The following is a 27,162-nucleotide window of genomic DNA, read 5'->3' on the forward strand; positions in this document are numbered from 1 at the left end:
GCTGCAGTTGTGGGTGCTGCAGTTGTAGGTGCAGCAGTTGTGGGTGAAGTTGTTGTGGGTGCAGCAGTTGTGGGTGCTGCAGTTGTGGGTGCAGCAGTTGTGGGTGCAACAGTTGTGGGTGCAACAGTTGTGGGTGAAGCAGTTGTGGGTGAAGTTGTTGTGGGTGCAGCAGTTGTGGGTGAAGCAGTTGTGGGTGCAGCAGTTGTGGGTGCTGCACGTTCGTGGGTTGCAACAGTTGTGGGTGCAACAGTTGTGGGTGAAGCAGTTGTGGGTGAAGTTGTTGTGGGTGCAGCAGTTGTGGGTGCAGCAGTTGTGGGTGCAACAGTTGTGGGTGCAACAGTTGTGGGTGAAGCAGTTGTGGGTGAAGTTGTTGTGGGTGCTGCAGTTGTGGGTGCTGCAGTTGTGGGTGCAGCAGTTGTGGGTGCTGCAGTTGTGGGTGCAGCAGTCGTAGGTGAAGTTGTTGTGGGTGCTGCTGTTGTTGGTGCAACAGTTGTGGGTGCAACAGTTGTGGGTGCAACAGTTGTGGCTGCAACAGTTGTGGGTGCAGCAGTTGTTGGTGAAGAAGTTGTGGGTGCTGCAGTTGTGGGTGCAACAGTTGTGGGTGCAGCAGTTGTGGGTGCAGCAGTTGTGGGTGCTGCAGTTGTGGGTGCAGCAGTCGTAGGTGAAGCAGTCGTGGGTGCAGCAGTCGTAGGTGAAGCAGTTGTGGGTGCAGCAGTTGTGGGGTGCTGCAGTTGTGGGTGCTGCAGTTGTGGGTGCTGCAGTTGTGGGTGAAGTTGTTGTGGGTGCAGCAGTTGTGGGTGCAACAGTTGTGGGTGAAGTTGTTGTGGGTGCAGCAGTTGTGGGTGCTGCAGTTGTGGGTGAAGCAGTTGTGGGTGCAGCAGTTGTGGGTGCTGCAGTTGTGGGTGAAGCAGTTGTGGGTGCAGCAGTTGTGGGTGCAACAGTTGTGGGTGAATCAGTTGTGGGTGCAGCAGTTGTGGGTGAAGCAGTTGTGGGTGCTGCAGTTGTGGGTGCAGCAGTCGTAGGTGAAGCAGTTGTGGGTGCAGCAGTTGTGGGTGCAACAGTTGTGGGTGCAGCAGTTGTGGGTGAAGTTGTTGTGGGTGCTGCAGTTGTGGGTGCAGCAGTTGTGGGTGCTGCAGTTGTGGGTGCAGCAGTCGTAGGTGAAGCAGTTGTGGGTGCTGCAGTTGTGGGTGCTGCAGTTGTGGGTGCAGCAGTTGTGGGTGCTGCAGTTGTGGGTGAAGCAGTTGTGGGTGCTGCAGTTGTGGGTGCAGCAGTTGTGGGTGAAGCAGTTGTGGGTGCAGCAGTTGTGGGTGCAACAGTTGTGGGTGAAGCAGTTGTGGGTGCTGCAGTTTTGGGTGAAGCAGTTGTGGGTGCTGCAGTTGTGGGTGCAGCAGTTGTGGGTGCAGCAGTTGTAGGTGCTGCAGTTGTGGGTGCTAAAGTTGTGGGTGCAGCAGTCGTAAGTGAAGCAGTTGTGGGTGCTAAAGTTGTGGGTGCAGCAGTTGTGGGTGCAGCAGTTATGGGTGCAGCAGTTGTAGGTGTTGCAGTTGTGGGTGCTGCAGTTGTGGGTGCTGCAATTGTAGGTGTTGTTGCAGCTACATCGGCAGTTGTCGATACCACTGTTATGAAAACATTAAATATCACCCACACTGATACATTTAAAGGTGGACATTGCTTGCAAAAATTACCCCCCCCCCTAAAAAACTCTGCATTGGATTAGCATGATGTGGGCATACTTCGAAGAGTAAATTCAGTTTTACCAATTGAACCCATTTTAGCTGATTAGACAGTTTTTCCGTCTGCAAACTTTATCCTCATTTTGGAGTGTAATTAAGTTTCTTTCCCGAAAAGCCCACTGCAGCCGCCACAACCAAACAATGACACAGAGGCACTGACTGCTTGTCTGATTTTCTAAATGTTGTTTTTGTTTTTGGTAATGATGTCAGAGAAGAAAGACTGTCGTGCATTTTTCAATTCCAAATTATAAAGGCCAAGTCTCTCTTTATAGATTTCAAAATGAACCTGGAGATTCGTTCTTCACCACCTGCGTTCAGCTTTTCGACACTCTCTTTTTTCTGTGTTCACGGTCATGGCCTTTCTCCATGGAGATATGTTCTTGCCAGTCACTGCCTTTACCTTAGTTGGAGCAATGGCATCTATAACATTTTTCATTTTTGAATTAAAATGATCTACTAGCTCATTTACTGAGATGTTAGCAGGGGCAAGTGTGGAAGAAAAATTCTGAGTAAACATTTCCCTAGTATTTTCAGTTAAATATCGCTTTGTGGTTACCTCTTTTTGAACATTTTTGTGAACAGAAATAGAGCTCTCAAAGAAAACACAGGAATGATCAGAGAGTGCAACATCAGTCACCACAACCTCAGAGATATTCAAACCCTTAGAGAGAATTAAGTCCAGAGTGTATCCCTTATTATGCGTGGGCTCCGTCACATGCTGAGTCAGTCCATAGCTATCAAGAACACAAAACAGTTATTTAGCCCCTCTGTCCTGGGGGTTTTCAACATGGATGTTAAAATCACCAACAATGACTAGACGGTAAAAGTCAATACACACTATAGACAGCAGTTCAGTAAAGTCATTAAAAAAAGCTTGCACAGTACAAAACTAGGGCCACCAGGACAAAGGGTTGGCAGGACCCCCGGCAGGAGAGTAGTCGGCGGGACCTCCAACGAGACAGGACACGGAGCTGGCAGGACCCCCGGCAGGAGAGCAGACGGCGGGACCTCCAACGGGACAGACATACGATTGGTAGGACCCCCGACAGAGGAGTAGTCGACGGGGCCTCCAACGGGACAGGACATGGAGTTGGCAGGACCCCCAGCGGAACCTCCAACGGACCAGGACATTGGGTAGGGACTTGAGACGTGACTCGAGAGGGGACTTGAGAGGAGACTCGAGAGGGGAACCAAGGGGGAACTCGAGAGGGGACTTGAGAGGAGACTCGAGAGGGGAACTAGAGAGGGGACTCCAGAGGGGACTAGAGGAGAGACTAGAGGAGGGACTAGAGGAGGAACTAGAGAAGGAACTAGAGAAGGGAACTCGAGAGGGGACTCGAGAGGGGACTGGAGAGGGAACTCGAGAAGTGACTAGAGGAGGGACTAGAGATGGAACTTGAGAGGTGACTCGAGAGGGGACTTGAGAGGGGAACTAGAGAGGGGACTAGAGGAGGGACTAGAGGAGAGAACTCGAGAGGGAACTGGAGAGGGGACTCGAGAGGGAACTGGAGAGGGGACTCGAGAGGGAACTGGAGAGGGGACTCGAGAGGGAACTGGAGAGGGGACTCGAGAGGGAACTGGAGAGGGGACTCGAGAGGGAACTGGAGAGGGGACTCGGGAGGGAACTGGAGAGGGGACTTGAGAAGAAACTGGAGAGGGGACTCGAGAGGAGACTTGAGATGGGACTGTGGCAGCTGGGGCCAGAGCTGGGTCTGGAACCATGGCCGCTGGGCCAGAACTGGGTCTGGAACCATGGCTGCTGGGGCTGCTAGCCTGGCCTTGCGACGACTCCTCTTAGCAGCGCCTGAATACTCCGTGGACCTCCATAAGCCAGACGAGTTCCGGAATACAACTCCTGGACAGGAGCAGGAACTGGGGCAGAAGCACGGGTTGACTTCAGGCGGAACCCACCAAGGCGTATGGTGCCAGGTTGGGAATTGGGAGATATGGAGCTAGCATGCCTGGGGCTAGCAGGCCGGGAATCAGGTTTAACCTCAAAGCTGCCAAAAAAGTCCTCCACCCACTCGGGTAGCAACTCCCTCAACCAGGGCCTTGAGGTTACCTCCTGGCGTGCCGCAGAAAAAACAGACTGCCTCTCTTCACTACTGGAGGCATATTTAAAGTCATTCCTCAAACATGTCAAATTGTACACTATAAAAAAGGATTTTGGAGGGTAGTATATATTATCCAAGCAAATCATTTAAATTGTACTCAATAAGTGAGCATTGTTAGTATATTTGAATGGGTAAATTATACCTACACTACCTAATTTCTGACAGTACCAACTGAAACACAAACAATCTGGGTAAAATCTACTTGAAGACATTAGGCCCACACTGCCCCTTTGCGCATGCGTCTGCGGTGATTCTTGGCTGCAGGCCAGAGGAAAGGTTCTCTTTCGCGCCTCCCTCCTCCTGGTGTGTGGAAATGTTGGAAGGTAAGATATTACTGTCTATCATGTCCTACATATAAATGTTCACGTTTTTTGAGGTTCATCACAAGACTTGTTGTCAGCTTGCTTCACTATTAGACAAGGAATGTAAGTGTGTTCTCATCTATTATCATATATTACTCACTGGAAGTCTGTCACTGATGCTAGATAGCTGTAGCTAACATAGGAGCTAAGAGTAAAGCACGATTTTGCGATTTGGCCTAAAAATAAAATCGCGATTTTTTTCTAACTAATGGACAATTTTCGATTTAAACCTCAATTTGTTTCTGTTTTTTTCTAAACAAACCAGACCAAGGCTCTTTTAAGTGAACGACGGGAGCCGGCTCTCGCCCGCGAACTTGCCGTTTTTTGTTTTTTTTTGCGGAGGGATCTAGATCGGCATGAAAGCACATTATGCAATGTGCACATCATCCCGCTTATTACACATGGCCACATTCTCAACAAAGTAACGACATGACTCCCAATATTAATTGAAATGCTTTTATGGATTTAGAAAATGATTTGATTGACTTAAAAAATAGTTTTATGTATTGATTTAAATTGACATGCATCCGCTAAGAAAATTAGTCCGTTGTTACTGTTTGAACTAACGTAGCAACGGCAGGAACTGCTTCGATAGTGTTTTTGAGGAGCTTTTTGATTACAGATTTGAAAACATCGTTGCTTGCTTTAAAAGTAGCACACTTCATGATGTCAGACCTTGGGAAGTATCTAGATATCCCTGCCCTAATGCCAAAGTAACTGCCAACTGAATATGTGTCGCCGTTTGATGTCTATGTCTGGACCGCTGCGTAAAAAGGAGGGTTTCTGCCCCATTACTTCTCTTCTTACTTCTATAAGAATAAAACACGGAGGACGGAGATCTCTTTTTCTCCCCCTCTACAGACCGCCCAGCAGCTGATCTCAGAGCACGCTCCCCTCTCCTGCAGGGGGGCGTGGTCAGCTGCAGCTCACAGAATCAGCCCCTGCAAAAACAGCGCTGGAAAAAGCAAATGGAGCGAAATGAGGCATGGCTAAAATGCAAGATATTTTTGGTATTTTGAAAAAAAGAAAATATTTATATACTTTATATAGGTCGATACAGTAGCCCCTTTTTTAATAGTTTGTATAGGTGTTGCTATCTGTTTTGTGTAGCGTGGTTCTACAAGCAAGTCAATGCATTCATTGGGTGGTATCAGAGATTTACACGGGTCTGTAAATGCAATGAAAACAATTGGCCACAGCAAATCATTTATATTAAACGTTATTTACTCTTGAATACTTCAGTACAAAGGGTGTATTGAATAATTTAAGTGATATATGTGTACACAGAGCTGCAGATCGGGTAAACACAGGCAATGTGGCTGAGTTTTGTGCGCGTTCTGGAAAGTGAGAGAGTAAGCTACTACGGAGTCCCTTAAAGCAAAACAAATCTGCGGAGTCTAGAAATGTTTTTAAATCGCGATTTTTCGGTTCAGCCATTTCACAAACCGTAGGAAAGTAAAAATGCAAATTAATCGTTAAAACCGAAAAAATCGCCCAGCCCTAGCTCCATATTGTTAATAATTGTTATTACAGCAATAATGTGCATGTTGACGGCATGCCGTCTGAAATGAGTTAAGCGTCACGGCGACAGTTGTATATTAATGTAAGTTAACCAGCCAAGTTGTGTTTCACGTTAGCATCGTGCATGCTTAGCAGAGAAGGCTATTGTTTGCTAGCTAAGTACTAACAAGAACAGCGCGCGGAAGGCGGCATTCGTTTAAATCAACCTTTGAAGTTGGTCGTCCTCTATATAAGGTGTGTTTGTCCAATGTTATTTTCCACACAGTATCCAATGGTGATGCACACTGCAAAAATCAGTAGCCGTTTATTAAATAGCATGTCAGTTCAAGTAATATGACGAACTCTGACCCGGTTGAGTAGTATTGAGTACAGTAACGGTTTGCGGGGGACACATTCAAATGATGCACAAGGCTAACTAAGTTGAAGCTAGCTTGTAGCATCTCTCTTAGTCTATCTAACGTCGGCCGTCAGTTTCCTCGTGTGTCTGTATTCATATGAGCGTGCATGAAACGATAAATACTGAGACAACTATCTTGCGACTATCTCTTAGTGAAAAATAACCATCGTATATTCTGCCAAGCCACAGTAATAATGATTTATGATTAATTTGTCTTTTTTGAGGTATAGCTGCAGCAATAGCCTATAGACTTATGTTTACATTAAGCTTACTGTATATTATCGTGAGGACTGGATAGATTACCACGGAGCAGAGCCAAAGCTCATTGTTATATATTTTAGGATTTCTCTACTTAAAAATGTTTAATTGTGTTATTTTGTTGGTTATGTTCAGTGTAAGAAATGTGAATATAAGTGTAACATCCTCAGAGACGGCACCTAAGTCCTATACATTTTAAATCCTGCAGACAATTCGTAGTGGAGTGGAGGTGGTGACCCTCAGCCCACGTGTCAGTGTCTTCAAGGAGAGATGGCCTGGTTTATTCAATGAGGCTAAGGTGAGAACATTAGGTTTATTATTTTTCCATTTCAACTCACACTGTTGTCAGAGTTGTGAGTAATGAGTGTTGTCCCCTATGCTCTTTATTATATCAAGGAGGAGTTCCGACACATAACAACTCTTTCACTGGAAGAGACTTTGATGCTGAAACTGGATGGGTACACTAACACCACTCGCTCCAGCTGATGCGTGCCAAAGGAGGAGATGCTGGCTCCAGGATGCGCCCTCTTCTGAGCACAATTGATGAGGTACATTTATTTAAATGTTTCATTCAAGAATATGAAAATGCAGAAATAAGTCTTCTCACTAAAATGCATTTCCTCACAGGCCCAGAGTGTTGGAAAAAAGGGATGCAGTGGCCAGGTGCCTGATTGAAGACCTTGGGGAACGCCAAGAAGACCTTTTTCAAGACAGCCAGGTATGTCATTAAAGACTGATCACTTCAAGATTTTAACGGAGTTATTTCGGAGGTTGCTCTGATACCATTGTTTAATTTCTGTGATTAACCACTCTGACACATAACAAATAAATATGCAATTTATTGCTGTAAATCTCTAAACATCTTATTGTTTTTATAAATGGTTTAGCATTCACAGGAACATGATTTAGGGATAATTTACTGATGTTCTTAGCTACTTAACATATACAACTACCTAAAAACAAAAACCTTATTTTGGTGTTAAAGTGAAATAAGATAAATAAAATCATGCACTGAAAAGTTATGTTTATGGGAAAGAATCAATTTAATGTCATTGATTAGATCGATGGGCAATTTGACTGGGCCTGACATTTTTTATATAAGTTAGAAATCTTGTTTTGTTTTTAATCGCTGCCACACATTTTTACAAATCCTTTTTTTTTTAAAAGTCAATCCCTGGTTTTATTGATTAGGATTAATGCTAGACCACAAAGCCTATATTGTATAATAGCTTCTTGTTAATATGCCTAATTTAAAGTGAATATGCTTTTCTTTATTTTCAACATGGAGGACGAGCCTGACAACGTCGTGGACCAAACTATGAAGGTGCTTGTGATCCATGATGCCATGGGACCAGCAGATGTGTCCATTGTCATAGAGGGAGACAGAGTTTTGAATTTGTGCGGAAACCAAACAAAGGCATGCGCATTGTTGATGGGATTCATCTACGCCCTCAACCTGGAATACCCCAACAAGCTCAAATACACATTTGAGGTATTCTAAAAACAGTTTTTGGAGCTTGATGGAGCCAAGCTACTCAAACGGGTGCAGAGCCGCAAATAAACAATTTGTTCTGAAGTGGATGTTGACTTGTTTTAGTGCCGAGTGACACAAACACAACATAATGAGATGTGGAATGTAATGGATGTGGAGAAACCTTGTTCTGTTAAAAGTGGACTGTTTATTACTGGCACGTAAAGGTTTTAATAGTTGAGTAAATTGCACTTGGAAGATTATGTTAAAAAAAATTACAATTTCCATGCACTTTACTGTTAAAACAATGTGATTGTATGACTATTTTGAAGATTCTGCTCGGTGTTAACAATTGAAATGCACTTAACTGTTTAAATAATCTCAATGTATGGCCATATTGCACTTATACATTTGGTCAATAAAAAAAACATGATCAATAAAATCTTGTGTGGCAATATATTGTTTACTGGTAACCTTACTAATAAAGTAATATTAATGTGTAATATGGATCAATTATTAAGTAAATAGCTGCCTACGATTAGGAGTAAATATTACTCATTTATAAGTAATACGTTTTAAGTAATTGAGTTAGATTTTACTTAATTTCTTAAAGTAAGTCTTATATATTAAATATTAGTAACCTTTACCCAGCTGCCTATGATTGAGAGTAAATATTACTCATTTATATATAATATGTTTTAAGTAATTGAGTTAGATTTTACTTAATTTCTTAAAGTAAATCTTATATATTAAATATTAGTAACCTTTACCCAAAAACATTGGGTAAAATCTACTCAAAAGAAGTGTGTGCAAATTGTTACCCCCATTTTATTGAGTAGATCTTATAGGTTGGTTTTTACAGTGTACTCCACCTCGTACAAACTGTCCACTGGGTCCATTCTTGGTTGGTTGGTTCTGTTACGGTAGAGTGAAGCAGGCAGGACCCAAATGCAGAATAAACTGATAACACCTTTATTTCAAGGATATGAATAAAACTCGGACAAACCAGAACACTCCCCGGTGAACTCAGTCACCAACAAAAGACGAACCAACACTGAACACAGGAAGAGCCAAGACTAAATACAGGGAGGGGTAATCACAAGACGAGAAACAGCCGGGCAGGGGAGGAGAAACACAAGGGCCACAGGTGAACACAATCAGACAACTAGACACACCAGGGAAACTAACGACAGGAGGAAAAACACAGGGAAAAGGACCAGACAATATACACGGAGGAAAACACGACAGGGAGAACAGCAAAACACCCAAAACAAGACATACAAAACGTGACATAACACAATAATCGTAACAAGAGCTCGAGAGGAGCATTTCAGCTGAAGGGCCACATAATTCTGCATTGAAGGGAATCATTGAACAAAATAGCAACTCCACCTCCTTTCTTATGCATTCTTTCCTGACTCATAAAACTAAAATTGGGAGGGGTTGATTCGATAAGAAGAGCTGAGCTGTTGTTTTGTTCACTCCTAGTTTCCGTTAAAAACATAAAATCGAGATTGTGCTCAGTGATAAAATCATTGATTAAAATGTGTTTTCCTGCCAAAGACCTGACATTTAATAAAGCTAGTTTAAGTTTGTACACACTATTAGTCAGATTGTTTGTGACAAGCTGTGGCTGGTGTTAGGGAAATAATTGTCTTAGACTCCTAGATATGAAGTGCATGACCAACCCTGACGTCTGTTATCTCCTTTAAGGAGATAGGCTGCTTCAGCCATAATGTTGTTGTTCCCTTTCTATGACCGGGCAACCCTAGATCACAGATGGTTTATTGTTGTGGGTACACTGGGACACTTCCTTCTCTGTGTTTGTGGACTCCAAGGTGTGAAATCTTCGAGGCCATAAGTGTCAGACGCAAGTAACTCAGTGTTCCCAACTGTTTAGGCTATCTTCTCAAATATGTTGATTACTCTCTGCGAAACCAGTTAAATGGGCTAACGAGAGAGAGGCGCTCCAGAATTGACGTGGCAACTCTACCGTGAAGTCAGAACCTCTGGCTCTTGGACTTGTGATATTAATTCCCCGGCCGAAGCTCCAAATAAACCATCAGTGTTTGACATCAAAGCTCCTGCTCTTCCCGTGTCTCTTTCCTGAGTCGGTGACTCCCACTGCATTGCTACACAGAAGTTTCCCTTACAGCTGGCATGGAATCACTGCTAAATTTGATAAATTCACACAAACGTTTGAGCGCTTCTTGTTTCTAAGCTGATTCACCACTCTTACTCTATTACCTATCAACACAGATATTGGCAAAGCTACTGGCAGGCAGGGAGAGTTTCTAATAGTCGTAGTTGTAATGACCGGTGTTATCATGTCTCGGTGGGATATGGTACTGAATTGTCAGGTCTGTTTAGCAGTGTAGACAGCATGGAAAATGTTAGCAGCCAGAGCACGGCTACCCTGTGAACTGGGGTGGAGGCCATCTCTGCTAAAATAAGAATACCGCTCCCAGAAAAGATTAACATTGTCCATCATTATCAAGTTGTTCGCGGAGCATGCCGTCTCCAGCCATGTGTTCAGGCTGAGCAGCCTGCTAAAACGCCCCACGCCTCGACGGAGAGAGGGGATCGGCCCGGAGATAAAAAAAGACTTGTTGCACTTCTTAAGCGATTTAAAGAGAGTGGTAAAATCGGGCTTAAGTACCTCCGATTGTTGGCATGCCGTGTTGTTTGTGCCAACGTGGATAAAGCAATATTGGATAATGAGCTGGCAAGAACTCCACCTTATCTACATGTTATCTCATCTTTTAATAGAATAAACAAACAGTATGAAGTACCTTCAAAGTAATCAGTTTATTATCACACTTACCTATTAGAATCAGGGCGAGTGATATGATCCGTTTGATACCCATCCTGTTTTTCTTTTAATCTATAAAATCAAATGATACATAGATTTACCATCAGAAGTAGCAAGTAATGCTATACTATATATATATACTGCTATAATGATACCCAAACCATCCTAGGGGAATTGGTTTGATACAAACATCAATTATTTTCCGCAATTATTATAATATAATAATATTTCCTTAAAGTAGGGCAGAGATTATTTACAATAAGTATTGTGACAATGAAAACACAAAAGAACTCTCTCGGTCACTAACACTTAGACACACACAAACAAAGTTAATAACTGTACAGAAGTCAACATATTTACTTAAACATGTACTTACCCCAAATGAAAAGATAATAAGATGGGAAAGAGTTTATCCTCCTTTCTTTTAAGTGTTGTATTATTTCCGTGTCTTCAAATATAGTCCGGTTCAGCATCTGGGATATTGGAAACCTCACCTTCTGTGACAGTTGACATCTATCAAGGGTTTATATAGAAATCAAATAAAAGCCATTGAAACGTCACACATTTTTCTGAAATGTTGCATCACCTTAGAAATGAACAAAACAAGATCATATGATAGAGAATGCTATCTTTTAATCTGACCAGTTTTCCCAGTGTCATAACTATACTAATCTCTGTCGTTCCTTCTGCATTCCATCTACAGTATGTGAATGTGTGGCGGAAGATAACGACAAAAAAATAAATATAGTTTTCTAGTGACTTGGTAAAAAAGCAGGTTAGAAAGTGTTATTTTTATCTTACAAATACTTTACCTCTGTCTCCTGGGTTGTGCAATTGGGTCCTATACCCTGACGACGTAGTTTGTTTAAATGTTTTAATTATGTTGTTTTTGTTTGTAGAAGTGCATCATTCTTAGGCAAGGCAAGGCAAGTTTATTTATATAGCACCTTTCAACACAAGGCAATTCAAGGTGCTTTACAAAAATGAAAGACATTTAGACAAAGGCATTTAAAAACAGTAAAAGATAATAAAAGAAACATTAAAAGAAAAAATACATGAATAAAAAGTACATGAATAAAAAGTTACAGTGCATTAAGATATGAATAGTTCACACAGAAGTTCCACTTTACTGATGAACACAACGGCTCAGTTTCAATTAAAATTAAAAGCAGCGACAAAAAGATAAGTCTTCAGCCTGGATTTAAAAGTAGTAAGAGTTGTAGCGGACCTGCAGGTTTCTGGGAGTTTGTTCCAGATATTTGGAGCATAATAACTGAACGCTGCTGTTTCTGTTATAATAATATAATAATAACCTAATAAAAAGGTTGTAAACAGCAGACAGTAAATCATTTAGTAAACATTTAGCTAAATAAAAACACAATGGCTAAATGTAGCTTTATTTGAACAGTTTTATTTGGGAAAAATATTGTAAATCGAAAACTACTGACAGGTAACCACTGTATATTGTACGTTACTTGGTAATTGATTGATGAGATCAACATTTTAACTGCGTATAAAATTATCTTTAGCAATGCTTAGGTTGTAACAACAAACATGAAATTCTGTTACATGTCATAAGACTTTTGTATTGCTGTTTTGCAGGAGTGCTGTCCTACGATATGGAATGTGGGACCAAATCCGAGTAGACCATGGAAAATAATTCTACTTGACTCTTTTCATGCAGGAGAAATTGGCAGACTACCGGAATAACACAGTCAGACAGCCATACATGCAAACAAAGTCAACACAGGCGAGTTGTTTTTGTATCTGAATTGCAATCAACGTGTTCATACATTACATTACATGTTACTTGTTAGACGCTTTTATCCAAAGCGACTTACATACTCAATACTGTGGACAATCCCCACATAGCCATTTGTGTCTTTTATTCCTCACTTTATCTGCTGTAATCGTGTAAATTACCCTGTGGCGAGACAAATAAAAGATTTCTGATCTCATTCCATTATTCACCCAACTGCTAGCTGATAAAGCGTCAATAGACCCATGACGTTCACTAAACTTCTCTAGGGGACTGCTAGCTTTTTCCTATGACATAGGAGAGATACACAGTACTTTTGAACTGGATACAACATGAAATGGATCAAATACAAAGCCGGAAATTCGGAAAGAAATTGGGAAATTACTATGTGCTCTCTACATTTGACTCTTCTCATTTTTGTTTACTTTAAATTACAGAATCATATTATAGAAAGGATGTGGCCAGAGGTAAACAACAGGGTAAACTACCCTCTGAAAGGCGCACTCAACCACCTTGTTGACCAGGAGGAACTAAACCTCGAAGACAACATCACATTGTGTGTCCACTCTTACCTGTCAGGTAGCCAACATTGGACTTGACCGGATGGTGCAGTCCTGGAATGCACACAGAATCCAAGGTTTGTATAGCAGTTTTCAGAATGTTACTTAAGCCCCATAACAAATGACCTTCTTTATGCATTTTTATAAGTTGTACTTATATTCTACATTTGTTTCTCTCTGTATCCCCTTTTTTACACTAGGTTGATGGAAATGTTTAAATGTGGCATGTATATATTACAATATTTCAATAATTGTCTGAGTAAAGACATATCTACTATCTAGTTTATAGATTGCTCTTATTGCATTAAACATATATTTTTGGTAAGTACATAAACAGTCAAATTAAAAACATACTTTTTAAAGTTTGTAAGAACTGTACTAATAGCACAAGTACAATTTTTTGTAAGGGCAGGCTATGATTACACGCTGTGTGAGGTTCATTGATATGCATGATATGTAACATTACACTAACAATGGCCACTTATTTGTGTTTTTTTTAAGGTAAGGGTATCCCAGATCAACTTGCTCATGGTGGGTGCCCAAAGAGACTGCCTGCAGATCTTTTGCCTGAAGCTACAGATGCTGCAGACTGCTATCATCAGGAAGTGGGGTCCTCTCTGACACGAGTGTCGCTGTTTGGGAGAAACCCATTTGCCACTGTGGAGCACCAGACAGCAGCTGAACAAGAATTTGCAAGGAACTATGCGGACATTGCTGAACTCTTTGAGCGTGCCATTCATAACGAGCCAGCACCATTCCAAAACGGGATAAAGGATCTCATAGGCATTGTAAGAAGATATGTGTAAAGGCAAGTGCAGGGATCAGGAGCCAGTGTATACGCAGGTTGCTGGACTGTCTGCAGCACTGGATGCTTTAAGGGCCCTACTCTAAAGTGGACAGCAGTTCAGTCGTTTATTGTTAAGTTTATTGTTAAGTTTATTGTTAAGTTTATTGTTTATTGTTAAGTGGTGTGTGTTCAAATTCCAGGTTCCATGATATCATCATACAGAAAATTATTGTTGTAGTTTTCTTTAGCTGTATGACTTGTTAATTGTTCATCTGCAATGTTTAATAAATGGAAAATTGTTTGAATGTGTGTCCATGGTATGTTTAATTATGTTTCTAAACACAGGCAAATAGCTGCATACGTAAGGCAATACAATCAAACACTATTATTTGATCATCCACGCACCAACAGAACATTTGGAAATCAACCATTAATCAGAGGTTGTCGAAGTAATCAGATCTTGTACTTGAGTAAAAGTAAAAGTACTCAGATCTTGTACTTGAGTAAAAGTAAAAGTACTCAGATCTTGTACTTGAGTAAAAGTAGAAGTAATCAGATATTGTACTTGAGTAAAAGTAGAAGTACTCAGATCTTGAACTTGAGTGAAAGTAGAAGTACTCAGGTCTTGTACTTGAGTAAAAGTAGAAGTACTCAGATCTTGTACTTGAGTAAAAGTAGAAGTACTCAGATCTTGTACTTGAGTAAAAGTAGAAGTACTCAGATCTTGTACTTGAGTAAAAGTAGAAGTACCAGAGTGTAGGAATACTCTGTTACAGTAAAAGTCCTGCATTCAAAATGTTCCTCAAGTAAAAGTAGAAAAGTATTCTCATCAAAATATAGTGAAAGTAGCAACAGTAAAAGTAGTCATTGTGCAGATTGGTCCATTTCAGAATAATATATATGATATGTTTTATAATGATTGATCATGAAAGTGTTCTCAAAGCTGGTAAAGGTGCAGCTAGTTTGAATGACTTTGTATACTGCAGGGTAGCTTGTGAATTTACTCCAGGTGGAACTAAAGTCTGATTTAAGTGTTGATTACATTTTACATAATTAATCCAAATCTGTAAAGTTACTAAAGGTTTTAAATACATGTGTATTTAAAACCTTTAGTAACTTTACAGATTTGGTGGAGTAAAGGTGGCTACGCTTTAAACTCTAAAACATAGTTACAGAAAGACAGACAGACAGACATCGAGATAGAAATACATCGAGACAGACATATACATAGAAAGACAGACATACTGTCTTCTGTACTTGTATGTATGAATATAATAATATACGTATATTTGTAACGCAGTCTAAAGGCAAAGACGTAGAACCTTTATTTTTAAGAGTACAGCGCAAGCATAGGGCACACTAGCCAATCAGAAGCCAGGAGGTGCTGGAGACACACCCACTTATGGAAACGAAACATTGAGTGGTATACTTGTTTTAACAGTAAGAACAGAAAAACGAAAAAACGAGCTGAATTTTCGTTTTTTCGTTTTGGGGCAAAATTGAAAAAACAAAAAAACGACCCGTTTCTGCTTCTTTTTTTTTTTTCAATTAGAACGAAAAAACAAACGGTTAAAACTTACCTTCGTCCAACACATAACATTTTTCTAATAAATCATGTTTCAGAGACAAATTCAGCATAGGCTTTACAAGTACACACGTTTTTTTTACAACTACAGCACTTTCTTTTACAAGTACAAAACTTGTTTTTACAACTACAAAACTTTTTCTTCTCACGGCGGAATATTACTGCCAAAAGTCACGTGACTTTTGGCAGTAATATTTAGAAAGGTTTTTGTGAGAAATAATTTAAAAAGTAAACTTATTTTTCGAAGGTCTATTGACTGACATGCAATGACTGGGACTGAAGGAAGAATCTGCGAGGAATGAACTAGGAGCAGAGAAATAATCATATTTAAAAGACAGCAGCTTCATAAGAGGCCAACAAGAGTGACAGAGTGTGTCAATGTGCAGAAGGATAGACCAGCTATCCAGGCCAGCCTCTATAGACTTTCCAAGGTGTATAAATGCTGCTGCTGGAGTACTGACTGGAAGTATTGCTGATATCATGTCTACCATCCTCTTAAAGTACTCTGTCCAACAATATCAGTCTCATAAGAAAGGTGTTTTAACGCTTATTCAAAATAGCAGAGAAACATGCATTCTTGTTCTCAGGAGGGGACATTGACAGAGGATTACTCAAAAAGTACACAGTAAAATTACTTTATAGTACTTGTGGGACTAGTACTGAGTCCAACAGTGTCAATCTCACGAAGAACTAATGGCAAAAAACATTTTTTTCCCTCATCAAACTTAGCAGAAGTGGCTTGATTAGGTTCTCAGGAGGGGACTTTGACTTTTGAGGATTCAAAAAAAACACACACACTAGAAGTACTTCAATGTATTGTGATAGTAGGTGTAAGAATCTGAGTCCAGCAGTCTCAATATCATTATGAACTTATGGTAGCTGAAAACATGTATTATACGGAGGGGACTCTGACAGAGGATTACTCACAGTAAAGTACTTCCTTTTATTTCTGGTAGCAGTAAACTAGTACCGAGTCCAACAGTATCAGTTTCATTCAGAATTTATGGTAAAACATATTTGTATCACTCATTGAATATAGCAGGAAATAAAATGAAGAGCAGCTGATTGACCAAGTGCAGAATCGCTGTATAGTTTAAATCTCCTTACAATGTTGTCCATTTTAGACAGAGTCTTATTATATGTACAGCCCTAATAACATTCATTTTCTGGTCTCAATATGTGTCTTGGTTGTTTTCGTTGTGATCGCTAAATTCACCTTGTTCAAACACTGACCCAGATCGCTGGATCGCTAGAAACACCTCTGTCATCAGGCTGGCAAGGGCTGTTCCATGCTCTGATAAACCTCCCGGCGGGAGGCTCCCGCCTTCCCCAATGGACAGCAGGCAGTAATATTCCGCCGTGAGAAGAAAAAGTGTTGTACTTGTAAAAAAAAGTGTTGTAGTTGTAAAAAAAAAGTGTTGTAGTTGTAAAAAAAAGTTGTACTTATGCTGAATTTGTCTCTGAAAACATGATTTATTAGAAACATTTTATGTGTTTATTTGATAGATACGTTTTTTCTTTGCAAAACTAAATGCATTAGTTTGTAGATGGTGTTTTGTATTTGCAAACCACATTGTGTTTGTTAGTGAATCATGAGGCATTTGTGAAAACCTGTTTAGTTTGTTTGTGGAGTTATGGCAGGAAATTAGCTCCATAAATGCGCGTTGCCTAGGGTGTTTAGCTAAGGGCGGTAACACGAGCAAATTGTCTAAACATTCAGCAAAAGCGCACCACATTCAGACGGAGGAATGCACCGGGTTCGACTGTCTTTCTAGTAGCTCTGTAGCCCCATCCACGAGTAACTTTTCCACGTCAGGTGTTATGTATGCTAGCAGCAACACACGGAGTTAACTACATTATACAAACATGGGTTAATGATTAGAGCAGGGGTGTCAAACTCAATTTCATCGCGGGCCACATTAGCATTTTTGTTGCACTCAAAGGGCCGGTTGTAACTATATAAATATACATATATAGATATATATATAAAATAATGTATTATATTACACTATTGCCTCTGAATTGGATTATTATCGGGTAGGGTAATAACTAACTACATTTGAAAGCAGAAGTCCAGGGCAAATAATTGCAAGTCTCTTCGGTGGCATGTCACAAAACGAGATGCATTGTGGGACATGTAGTTTATGGGCAACCAGCTTCTGTAAAGTGGCATGTAACCGTATAATAAACGTATTATATTCTTTGCAAGCTCTTGCGGGCCACATAAAATGAAGTCGCAGGCCGGATTTGACCCCCGGGCCTTGAGTTTGACACCCCTGGATTAGAGGTAACAGATCTCTTTATTTTGTTAAAGTTTCAGCTATTCTGTTTACAGTTCTCTCATCAGATTATTTAATACGATTTGTTAAAACATTGTTGTTTCTTTTGATGTGAAATATTATTTATTTAATTTAAATAAAAAGCAATGTTAATTTTGTTCACAATTTGTTAAGTTAATTTAATAATGTATGTATTTTTGAATCAAGTATTCATCTTTATTGTCTTCATTGTTAGTTTCCACATGCCTAAAACAACCTCAAGCTACATCTAAAAGTTGATGGCTAAATAAGAGCGTTTGAGAAATTGTGCAAGGCATACAGTAATAGTCCGAATAGTCGATTAATCGTTTCATTAATCGATAGATTAATCGATTATCAAATGAGTCGTTTGTTGCAGCCCTGTAGTTATCCCATGTATAAATAAAACGTGTTATTCAAGAACAATTTGGGATTTTATTTTTGGTTGGTAGACCTCGGTGAGCTGGTCATTTCAAAAGTAGCTCACCCAGCCAAAAAAGTGTGGGCACCCCTGTGTTAAAACAAAGAAAAAAGACTTTACATGATTACACAAATGATTTGTTTGCAACTTGTAGTTTTATTTTTTTAATTAAATAAATGTTGCTTGACTCGGTTTTTTTTCTCTTAAACTCTTCGTTTTGCTTATCTTTATGACACAAAACTAATCCCATAGCAGTGACCTTTGAATAAATATTGCAAAACAAAGCCTATATCACCTGCAGGCAGCAGTGTGTATTTCTTCCTGCACTACAAGATATCGAGGTGTACAAATCTGGGCCAAATATTGTGTCATTTCTCCAAACACATACAGTAGAAATGCCTGTATTGGAGTCTTAAAAAGGTGCATAGAAGGACTTTAGCAGCATCATAAGAGGCCAACAAGAGTGACAAGGGTGAAAATCATTGTATCTCTCATCAAAGATAGCAGAAAACATGCATTATTGTACTCAGAAGGGAAGTTTGACAGGGGATTACTCAAAAAGTACACAGTAAAAGTACTTGATTGTACTTGTGGTTGTAGTCCAAGTAGTACTGAGTCCAACAGTATAAATTTCATGTAGAATTTATGGCAACAAATAATGTTATCCCTCATCAAATATAGCATAAGTGGCTTGAATTTGTTCTCAGGAGGGGAGTTTGACAGAGAATAACTGAAAAAGTAAAAGTATTTCATTTTATTGTTGGTAGCAGTGTTAGTTTTATTAAGAATTTATGGTAAAAAATATTTTTATCGAAAAACATAGCACAAAAACATGCATTCTTTTATTCTTTTACTAGCGTCAGTGCCGCTTTTCGGCGATTACCGTTAAGACGCTATTAATCACGCACTCAAAAATGAAGAGCTGCTAATTTGACCAAGCAAACGCGAGAGACGGCTGAGTTGACCGTCTATAACTGAAGTAATCGTGCAAAGTGTTGGCAGACACATTTAATTTTACACTAACACAGCGATCGCCAACCGCAGTCTATTCATCTATTAACGTGTCTAATGATTAAACTACTGCACAATCATTTTAATAATCAGCAAAATGGTTCATTCGTTTTTTTAAAGTGAAAATAGCCAATCATATGGTTCCAGCTTCCTAACTGTAAATGAAGACGCATTACACTCCCTAATGTTATGACTATGATTTATAGCATTAAAAAAAAGTTCGCTTTTTCTTGTTTTTAAATGTAATCTGTCAAATTCATCTGTCATAGTAGTGTCCATATCAGTATCCTGTCATGAATTGGATATTTCTTTTTTTTGTTTACTGCCTCCACCAGTTCGCACAGGTTTAAGTGAGTCATTACTGCAGAGAAGAAAAGCACTGATGTGAACATTGTATCTTCTGTTTAACGATCATTTGTTACTTTTTAAAAAGTCTTATGACTGCTTAGCTACAGTATATACTTTTGAGGATAATATACTTTAAACAAATCAAAAGCTGGGGGAAAAATGAATACATCAGAATTATTAGGAGATGGTTTTGGACATCCATTAATAAAGAACTGAACTACCACTAATTGTGTTTAACTGGTAGTGCTAATCCTAATACATGCAATATTATGTAAGCCATAACTGGTGTATTTATCACTTTAGCAAGAGACAGCTTAACATGTGCTGGGGAGACTGGAAATTGAAAAATCTTGTTATGAACTTGTTTTGCTTCTTGGTCGGTTTTAATAATGAAGAAATTACAATACACTGACTCTAAACCTTTTTGTCAAACCTTGTAACATGGTATTCAATTTTTATATGTGAAAATAAATATTTTGGGTGTAGCCGGTGACATAATTGCCTTTTTAAGTATAAATCCCTGAAAAAATGTATTCATGGGAGTTTTTGTAAATGTTTTTTGTATAAATATACCAACATTACTTTTAACTATACCAATTAAAGTAACCCGTACATACATAAAATCTGCGCTGTTTGTACAAATTACTTTGACCTGCATCCGCATATATATATCTAACAATCAGAACCCAAATATGTATATATCTTAACAGTTACTATATCATTTTATTTTGAATTTTTGTATTACTTTTTTACCTTGTGTGAATCTGTACTGTCCTGTTTTTCACTATCATTCTGTTGCTGCTTTAATTCCTGAATTTCAACGGGGATAAATACAATTCCATCTTATCTTATCTTACTAGACATTGTTATGTTCATTGTAAAGCAGGGATCATACTCGGGTATCATTTTTTCTTCGTGACTTTGTATTCACTTTTCAATTAATTTCTAAACACAGTTGGTAAAAAAACATTGACAACATAATACCAGGAGTTTTTCACATACAATAGAGGCATGACTTCACTGAAGTGATGTTTGAAGGTTATATTTAGCATGTATAAGTCACATGATAACTGACTTCTCTTAAGAAAACCTCAATTACATGACTCACAGTGACGGGAAACACATTACATGAATGCCTTTATCTGCATCACTGTCTCTAGGAGGTGCAATGCAAAAACAACATAAGGTTAGGCAACTACGTCACGGAAACTAAGAAGCTATGCATCCTAAAATAGAAGAGCAGCGTTATCATTAAAATCATTAAAAACTAAACCGAGACATATTGTTAAAGTGGTTTATTACACTTGGCAATAAACTCTTCATACACCAGACTAACCTCATCTTAAAGTTTTAACTGCTCCACCATCAATGTAGAAGTGACATTCAAATGAATTTACATGACACAAAAGATGTGAGGTAGAAAATACATCTCATTTATTGATTTAGATTACAATATGCTATTCTTTTTTTCTCTTGCATATGTTACCTGCTTTTTTACCACGTCACTAGAAATCTATATTTCTTTGTTTGTCTTTATCTTTCGCCACACATTCACATAGATGGACAAGGAATGACAGATATTAGTATAGTTATGACACTGGGCCAAGAAACCAACAAGATGAATAGCTGACATTCTCTATCATGAGATCCTGTTTTGTTCATTGCTAAGGTGAGGCAACATTTCAGAAAAATGTGTGACGTTTGAGTCACGTCAATGGCTTTTATTTGTTTCCTATATAAACCCTTGATAGATGTCAACTGTCACAGAAGGTGAGGTTTGCAATATCCCAGACGCTGAACCGGACTATATTTGAAGACACTGAAATAATAACATTTAAAAGAAAGGAGGATAAACTCTTTCCCATCTTATTATCTTTTCATTTGGGGTAAGTACATGTTTAAGTAAATATGTTGACTTCTGTAAAGTTATTAACTTTGTTTGTGTGTGTCTAAGTTTTTGTGACCGAGAGGTTTTTTTTGTGTTTTCACAATACTTATTGTAAATAATCTCTGCCCTACTTTAAGGAAATATTATTATATCATAATAATTGCGGAAAATAATTGATGTTTGTATCAAACCAATTCCCCTAGGATGGTTTGGGTATCATTATAGCAGTATATATAGTATAGCATTACTTGCTACTTCTGTTGGTAAATCTATGTATCATTTGATTTTATAGGTTCAAAGAAAAACAGGATGGGTATCAAACGGATCATATCACTCGCCCTGATTCTAATAGGTAAGTGTGATAATAAACTGATTACTTTGAAGGTACTTCATACTGTTTGTTTATTTTATTGAAAAGGCGTAGGGAACATGTAGATAAGGTGGAGTTATTGCCAGCTCATTATCCAATATTGCTTTAAAAAAAACCACATCAGAGTCCAGTTTCACCTTTAAATCATGATAGGAAATGGCAAATCTAACCTGAGTTTAAATTTGTACCTTAAACTTCGAAGACGAACAAGAATTCCAGAGGGGTCATTGTTTGGTTGTGGCGGCTGCAGTGGGCTTTTTGGGAAATAAACTTAATTACACTCCAAAATGAGGGTAAAGTTTGCCGTCTAATCAGCTAAAGGTATTGGAGTGAAAATGGGTTCAATTGGTAAAACTGACTTTACTCTTCGAAGTATGCCCACATCATGCTAATCCAATGCAGATTTTTTTAGGGGGGGGGGGGTAATTTTTGCAAGCAATGTCCACCTTTAAATGTATCAGTGTGGGTGATATTTAATGTTTTCATAACAGTGGTATCGACAACTGCCGATGTAGCTGCAACAACAGATACAACTGCAGCACCCACAACTGCAGCACCCACAACTGCAACACCTACAACTGCTGCACCCACAACTGTTGCACCCACAACTGTTGCACCTACAACTGCAGCACCCACAACTGCAGCACCCACAACTGCTGCACCCACAACTGCTGCACCCACAACTGTTGCACCCACAACTGTTGCACCCACAACTGAAGCACCCACAACTGCAGCACCCACAACTGCTGCACCCACAACTGTTGCACCCACAACTGTTGCACCTACAACTGTTGCACCCACAACTGTTGCACCTACAACTGCAGCACCCACAACTGCAGCACCCACAACTGCTGCACCCACAACTGCTGCACCCACAACTGTTGCACCCACAACTGTTGCACCCACAACTGAAGCACCCACAACTGCAGCACCCACAACTGCTGCACCCACAACTGTTGCACCTACAACTGTTGCACCCACAACTGTTGCACCTACAACTGCAGCACCCACAACTGCTGCACCCACAACTGCAGCACCTACAACTGCTGCACCCACAACTGCAGCACCTACAACTGTTGCACTCACAACTGCTGCACCCACAACTGCAGCACCTACAACTGAAGCACCCACAACTGCAGCACCTACAACTGTTGCACTCACAACTGCTGCACCCACAACTGCAGCACCTACAACTGAAGCACCCACAACTGCAGCACCCACAACTGCTGCACCCACAACTGCTGCACCCACAACTGTTGCACCCACAACTGTTGCACCCACAACTGTTGCACCCACAACTGAAGCACCCACAACTGCAGCACCCACAACTGCTGCACCCACAACTGTTGCACCCACAACTGTTGCACCTACAACTGCTGCACCCACAACTGCAGCACCTACAACTGCTGCACCCACAACTGCAGCACCTACAACTGTTGCACCCACAACTGTTGCACCTACAACTGCTGCACCCACAACTGCAGCACCTACAACTGCAGCACCCACAACTGCTGCACCCACAACTGCAGCACCCACAACTGTTGCACCCACAACTGTTGCACCTACAACTGTTGCACCCACAACTGGTGCACCTACAACTGCAGCACCCACAACTGCAGCACCCACAACTGCTGCACCCACAACTGCTGCACCCACAACTGTTGCACCCACAACTGTTGCACCCACAACTGAAGCACCCACAACTGCAGCACCCACAACTGCTGCACCCACAACTGTTGCACCCACAACTGTTACACCTACAACTGTTGCACCCACAACTGTTGCACCTACAACTGCAGCACCCACAACTGCTGCACCCACAACTGCAGCACCTACAACTGCTGCACCCACAACTGCAGCACCTACAACTGTTGCACCCACAACTGTTGCACCTACAACTGCTGCACCCACAACTGCAGCACCTACAACTGCAGCACCCACAACTGCTGCACCCACAACTGTTGCACCCACAACTGTTGCACCCACAACTGAAGCACCCACAACTGCAGCACCCACAACTGCTGCACCCACAACTGTTGCACCCACAACTGTTGCACCTACAACTGCAGCACCCACAACTGCTGCACCCACAACTGCAGCACCTACAACTGCTGCACCCACAACTGCAGCACCTACAACTGTTGCACCCACAACTGTTGCACCTACAACTGCTGCACCCACAACTGCAGCACCTACAACTGCAGCACCCACAACTGCTGCACCCACAACTGCAGCACCCACAACTGCAGCACCCACAACTGTTGCACCCACAACTGTTGCACCTACAACTGCTGCACCCACAACTGCAGCACCTACAACTGAAGCACCCACAACTGCAGCACCCACAACTGCTGAACCCACAACTGCTGCACCCACAACTGTTGCACCCACAACTGTTGCACCCACAACTGAAGCACCCACAACTGCAGCACCCACAACTGCTGCACCCACAACTGTTGCACCCACAACTGTTGCACCTACAACTGCTGCACCCACAACTGCAGCACCTACAACTGCTGCACCCACAACTGCAGCACCTACAACTGTTGCACCCACAACTGTTGCACCTACAACTGCTGCACCCACAACTGCAGCACCTACAACTGCAGCACCCACAACTGCTGCACCCACAACTGCAGCACCCACAACTGCAGCACCCACAACTGCTGCACCCACAACTGCTGCACCCACAACTGTTGCACCCACAACTGTTGCACCCACAACTGTTGCACCCACAACTGAAGCACCAACAACTGCAGCACCCACAACTGCTGCACCCACAACTGTTGCACCCACAACTGTTGCACCTACAACTGTTGCACCCACAACTGTTGCACCTACAACTGCAGCACCCACAACTGCTGCACCCACAACTGCAGCACCTACAACTGCTGCACCCACAACTGCAGCATCTACAACTGTTGCACCCACAACTGTTGCACCTACAACTGCTGCACCCACAACTGCAGCACCTACAACTGCAGCACCCACAACTGCTGCACCCACAACTGCAGCACCCACAACTGTTGCACCCACAACTGTTGCACCTACAACTGCTGCACCCACAACTGCAGCACCTACAACTGAATCACCCACAACTGCAGCACCCACAACTGCAGCACCTACAACTGCAGCACCCACAACTGCTGCACCCACAACTGCAGCACCCACAACTGTTGCACCCACAACTGCTGCACCCACAACTGCAGCACCTACAACTGCTGCACCCACAACTGCAGCACCCACAACTGCTGAACCCACAACTGCTGCACCCACAACTGTTGCACCCACAACTGTTGCACCCACAACTGAAGCACCCACAACTGCAGCACCCACAACTGCTGCACCCACAACTGTTGCACCTACAACTGCTGCACCCACAACTGCAGCACCTACAACTGCTGCACCCACAACTGCAGCACCTACAACTATTGCACCCACAACTGTTGCACCTACAACTGCTGCACCCACAACTGCAGCACCTACAACTGCAGCACCCACAACTGCTGCACCCACAACTGCAGCACCCACAACTGTTGCACCCACAACTGTTGCACCTACAACTGCAGCACCCACAACTGCAGCACCCACAACTGCTGCACCCACAACTGCTGCACCCACAACTGTTGCACCCACAACTGTTGCACCCACAACTGAAGCACCAACAACTGCAGCACCCACAACTGCTGCACCCACAACTGTTGCACCCACAACTGTTGCACCTACAACTGTTGCACCCACAACTGTTGCACCTACAACTGCAGCACCCACAACTGCTGCACCCACAACTGCAGCACCTACAACTGCTGCACCCACAACTGCAGCACCTACAACTGTTGCACCCACAACTGTTGCACCTACAACTGCTGCACCCACAACTGCAGCACCTACAACTGCAGCACCCACAACTGCTGCACCCACAACTGCAGCACCCACAACTGTTGCACCCACAACTGTTGCACCTACAACTGCTGCACCCACAACTGCAGCACCTACAACTGAATCACCCACAACTGCAGCACCCACAACTGCAGCACCTACAACTGCAGCACCCACAACTGCTGCACCCACAACTGCAGCACCCACAACTGTTGCACCCACAACTGTTGCACCCACAACTGCTGCACCCACAACTGCAGCACCTACAACTGCTGCACCCACAACTGCTGCACCCACAACTGCTGCACCCACAACTGTTGCACCCACAACTGTTGCACCCACAACTGAAGCACCCACAACTGCAGCACCCACCACTGCTGCACCCACAACTGTTGCACCCACAACTGTTGCACCTACAACTGCTGCACCCACAACTGCAGCACCTACAACTGCTGCACCCACAACTGCAGCACCCACAACTGCTGCACCCACAACTGCTGCACCTACAACTGCTGCACCCACAACTGCTTCACCCACAACTGCAGCACCTACAACTGCAGCACCCACAACTGCTGCACCCACAACTGCAGCACCCACAACTGTTGCACCCACAACTGTTGCACCTACAACTGTTGCACCCACAACTGTTGCACCTACAACTGCAGCACCCACAACTGCAGCACCCACAACTGCTGCACCCACAACTGCTGCACCCACAACTGTTGCACCCACAACTGAAGCACCCACAACTGCAGCACCCACAACTGCTGCACCCACAACTGTTGCACCCACAACTGTTGCACCTACAACTGTTGCACCCACAACTGTTGCACCTACAACTGCAGCACCCACAACTGCTGCACCCACAACTGCAGCACCTACAACTGCTGCACCCACAACTGCAGCACCTACAACTGTTACACCCACAACTGTTGCACCTACAACTGCTGCACCCACAACTGCAGCACCTACAACTGCAGCACCCACAACTGCTGCACCCACAACTGTTGCACCCACAACTGTTGCACCCACAACTGAAGCACCCACAACTGCAGCACCCACAACTGCTGCACCCACAACTGTTGCACCCACAACTGTTGCACCTACAACTGTTGCACCCACAACTGTTGCACCTACAACTGCAGCACCCACAACTGCTGCATCCACAACTGCAGCACCTACAACTGCTGCACCCACAACTGCAGCACCTACAACTGTTGCACCCACAACTGTTGCACCTACAACTGCTGCACCCACAACTGCAGCACCTACAACTGCAGCACCCTCAACTGCTGCACCCACAACTGCAGCACCCACAACTGTTGCACCTACAACTGCTGCACCCACAACTGCAGCACCTACAACTGTTGCACCCACAACTGAAGCACCCACAACTGCAGCACCCACAACTGTTGCACCCACAACTGTTGCACCTACAACTGCTGCACCCACAACTGCAGCACCTACAACTGCTGCACCCACAACTGCTGCACCCACAACTGCTGCACCCACAACTGTTGCACCCACAACTGTTGCACCCACAACTGAAGCACCCACAACTGCAGCACCCACAACTGCTGCACCCACAACTG

The 27,162-nt window shown here is 42.2% G+C and overlaps 3 long non-coding RNA genes across 3 annotated transcripts; 2 read left to right on the plus strand and 1 right to left on the minus strand.

The window, feature by feature from the left end:
• Nucleotides 1-1,369: 1,369 nt before the first annotated feature.
• LOC117552683 lies at nt 1,370-11,165 on the minus strand. The gene is made up of 3 exons (XR_004570008.1): nt 11,042-11,165; nt 10,678-10,737; nt 1,370-1,613 (listed from the first exon to the last, which is right to left on the minus strand). It is a non-coding gene; the product is annotated as an uncharacterized LOC117552683 (long non-coding RNA).
• On the plus strand, nt 5,651-8,707 carry LOC117552684. The gene is made up of 4 exons (XR_004570009.1): nt 5,651-6,680; nt 6,779-6,930; nt 7,010-7,100; nt 7,671-8,707. It is a non-coding gene; the product is annotated as an uncharacterized LOC117552684 (long non-coding RNA).
• A 10,031-nt stretch (nt 11,166-21,196) lies between the features above and the next one.
• Nucleotides 21,197-22,415, plus strand: LOC117552688. The gene is made up of 3 exons (XR_004570012.1): nt 21,197-21,319; nt 21,614-21,673; nt 22,183-22,415. It is a non-coding gene; the product is annotated as an uncharacterized LOC117552688 (long non-coding RNA).
• The last annotated feature ends 4,747 nt before the right edge of the window (nt 22,416-27,162 follow it).

This window comes from Gymnodraco acuticeps, unplaced genomic scaffold (genome assembly GCF_902827175.1).
Source record: "Gymnodraco acuticeps unplaced genomic scaffold, fGymAcu1.1, whole genome shotgun sequence".
Lineage (NCBI taxonomy): Eukaryota > Metazoa > Chordata > Actinopteri > Perciformes > Bathydraconidae > Gymnodraco > Gymnodraco acuticeps.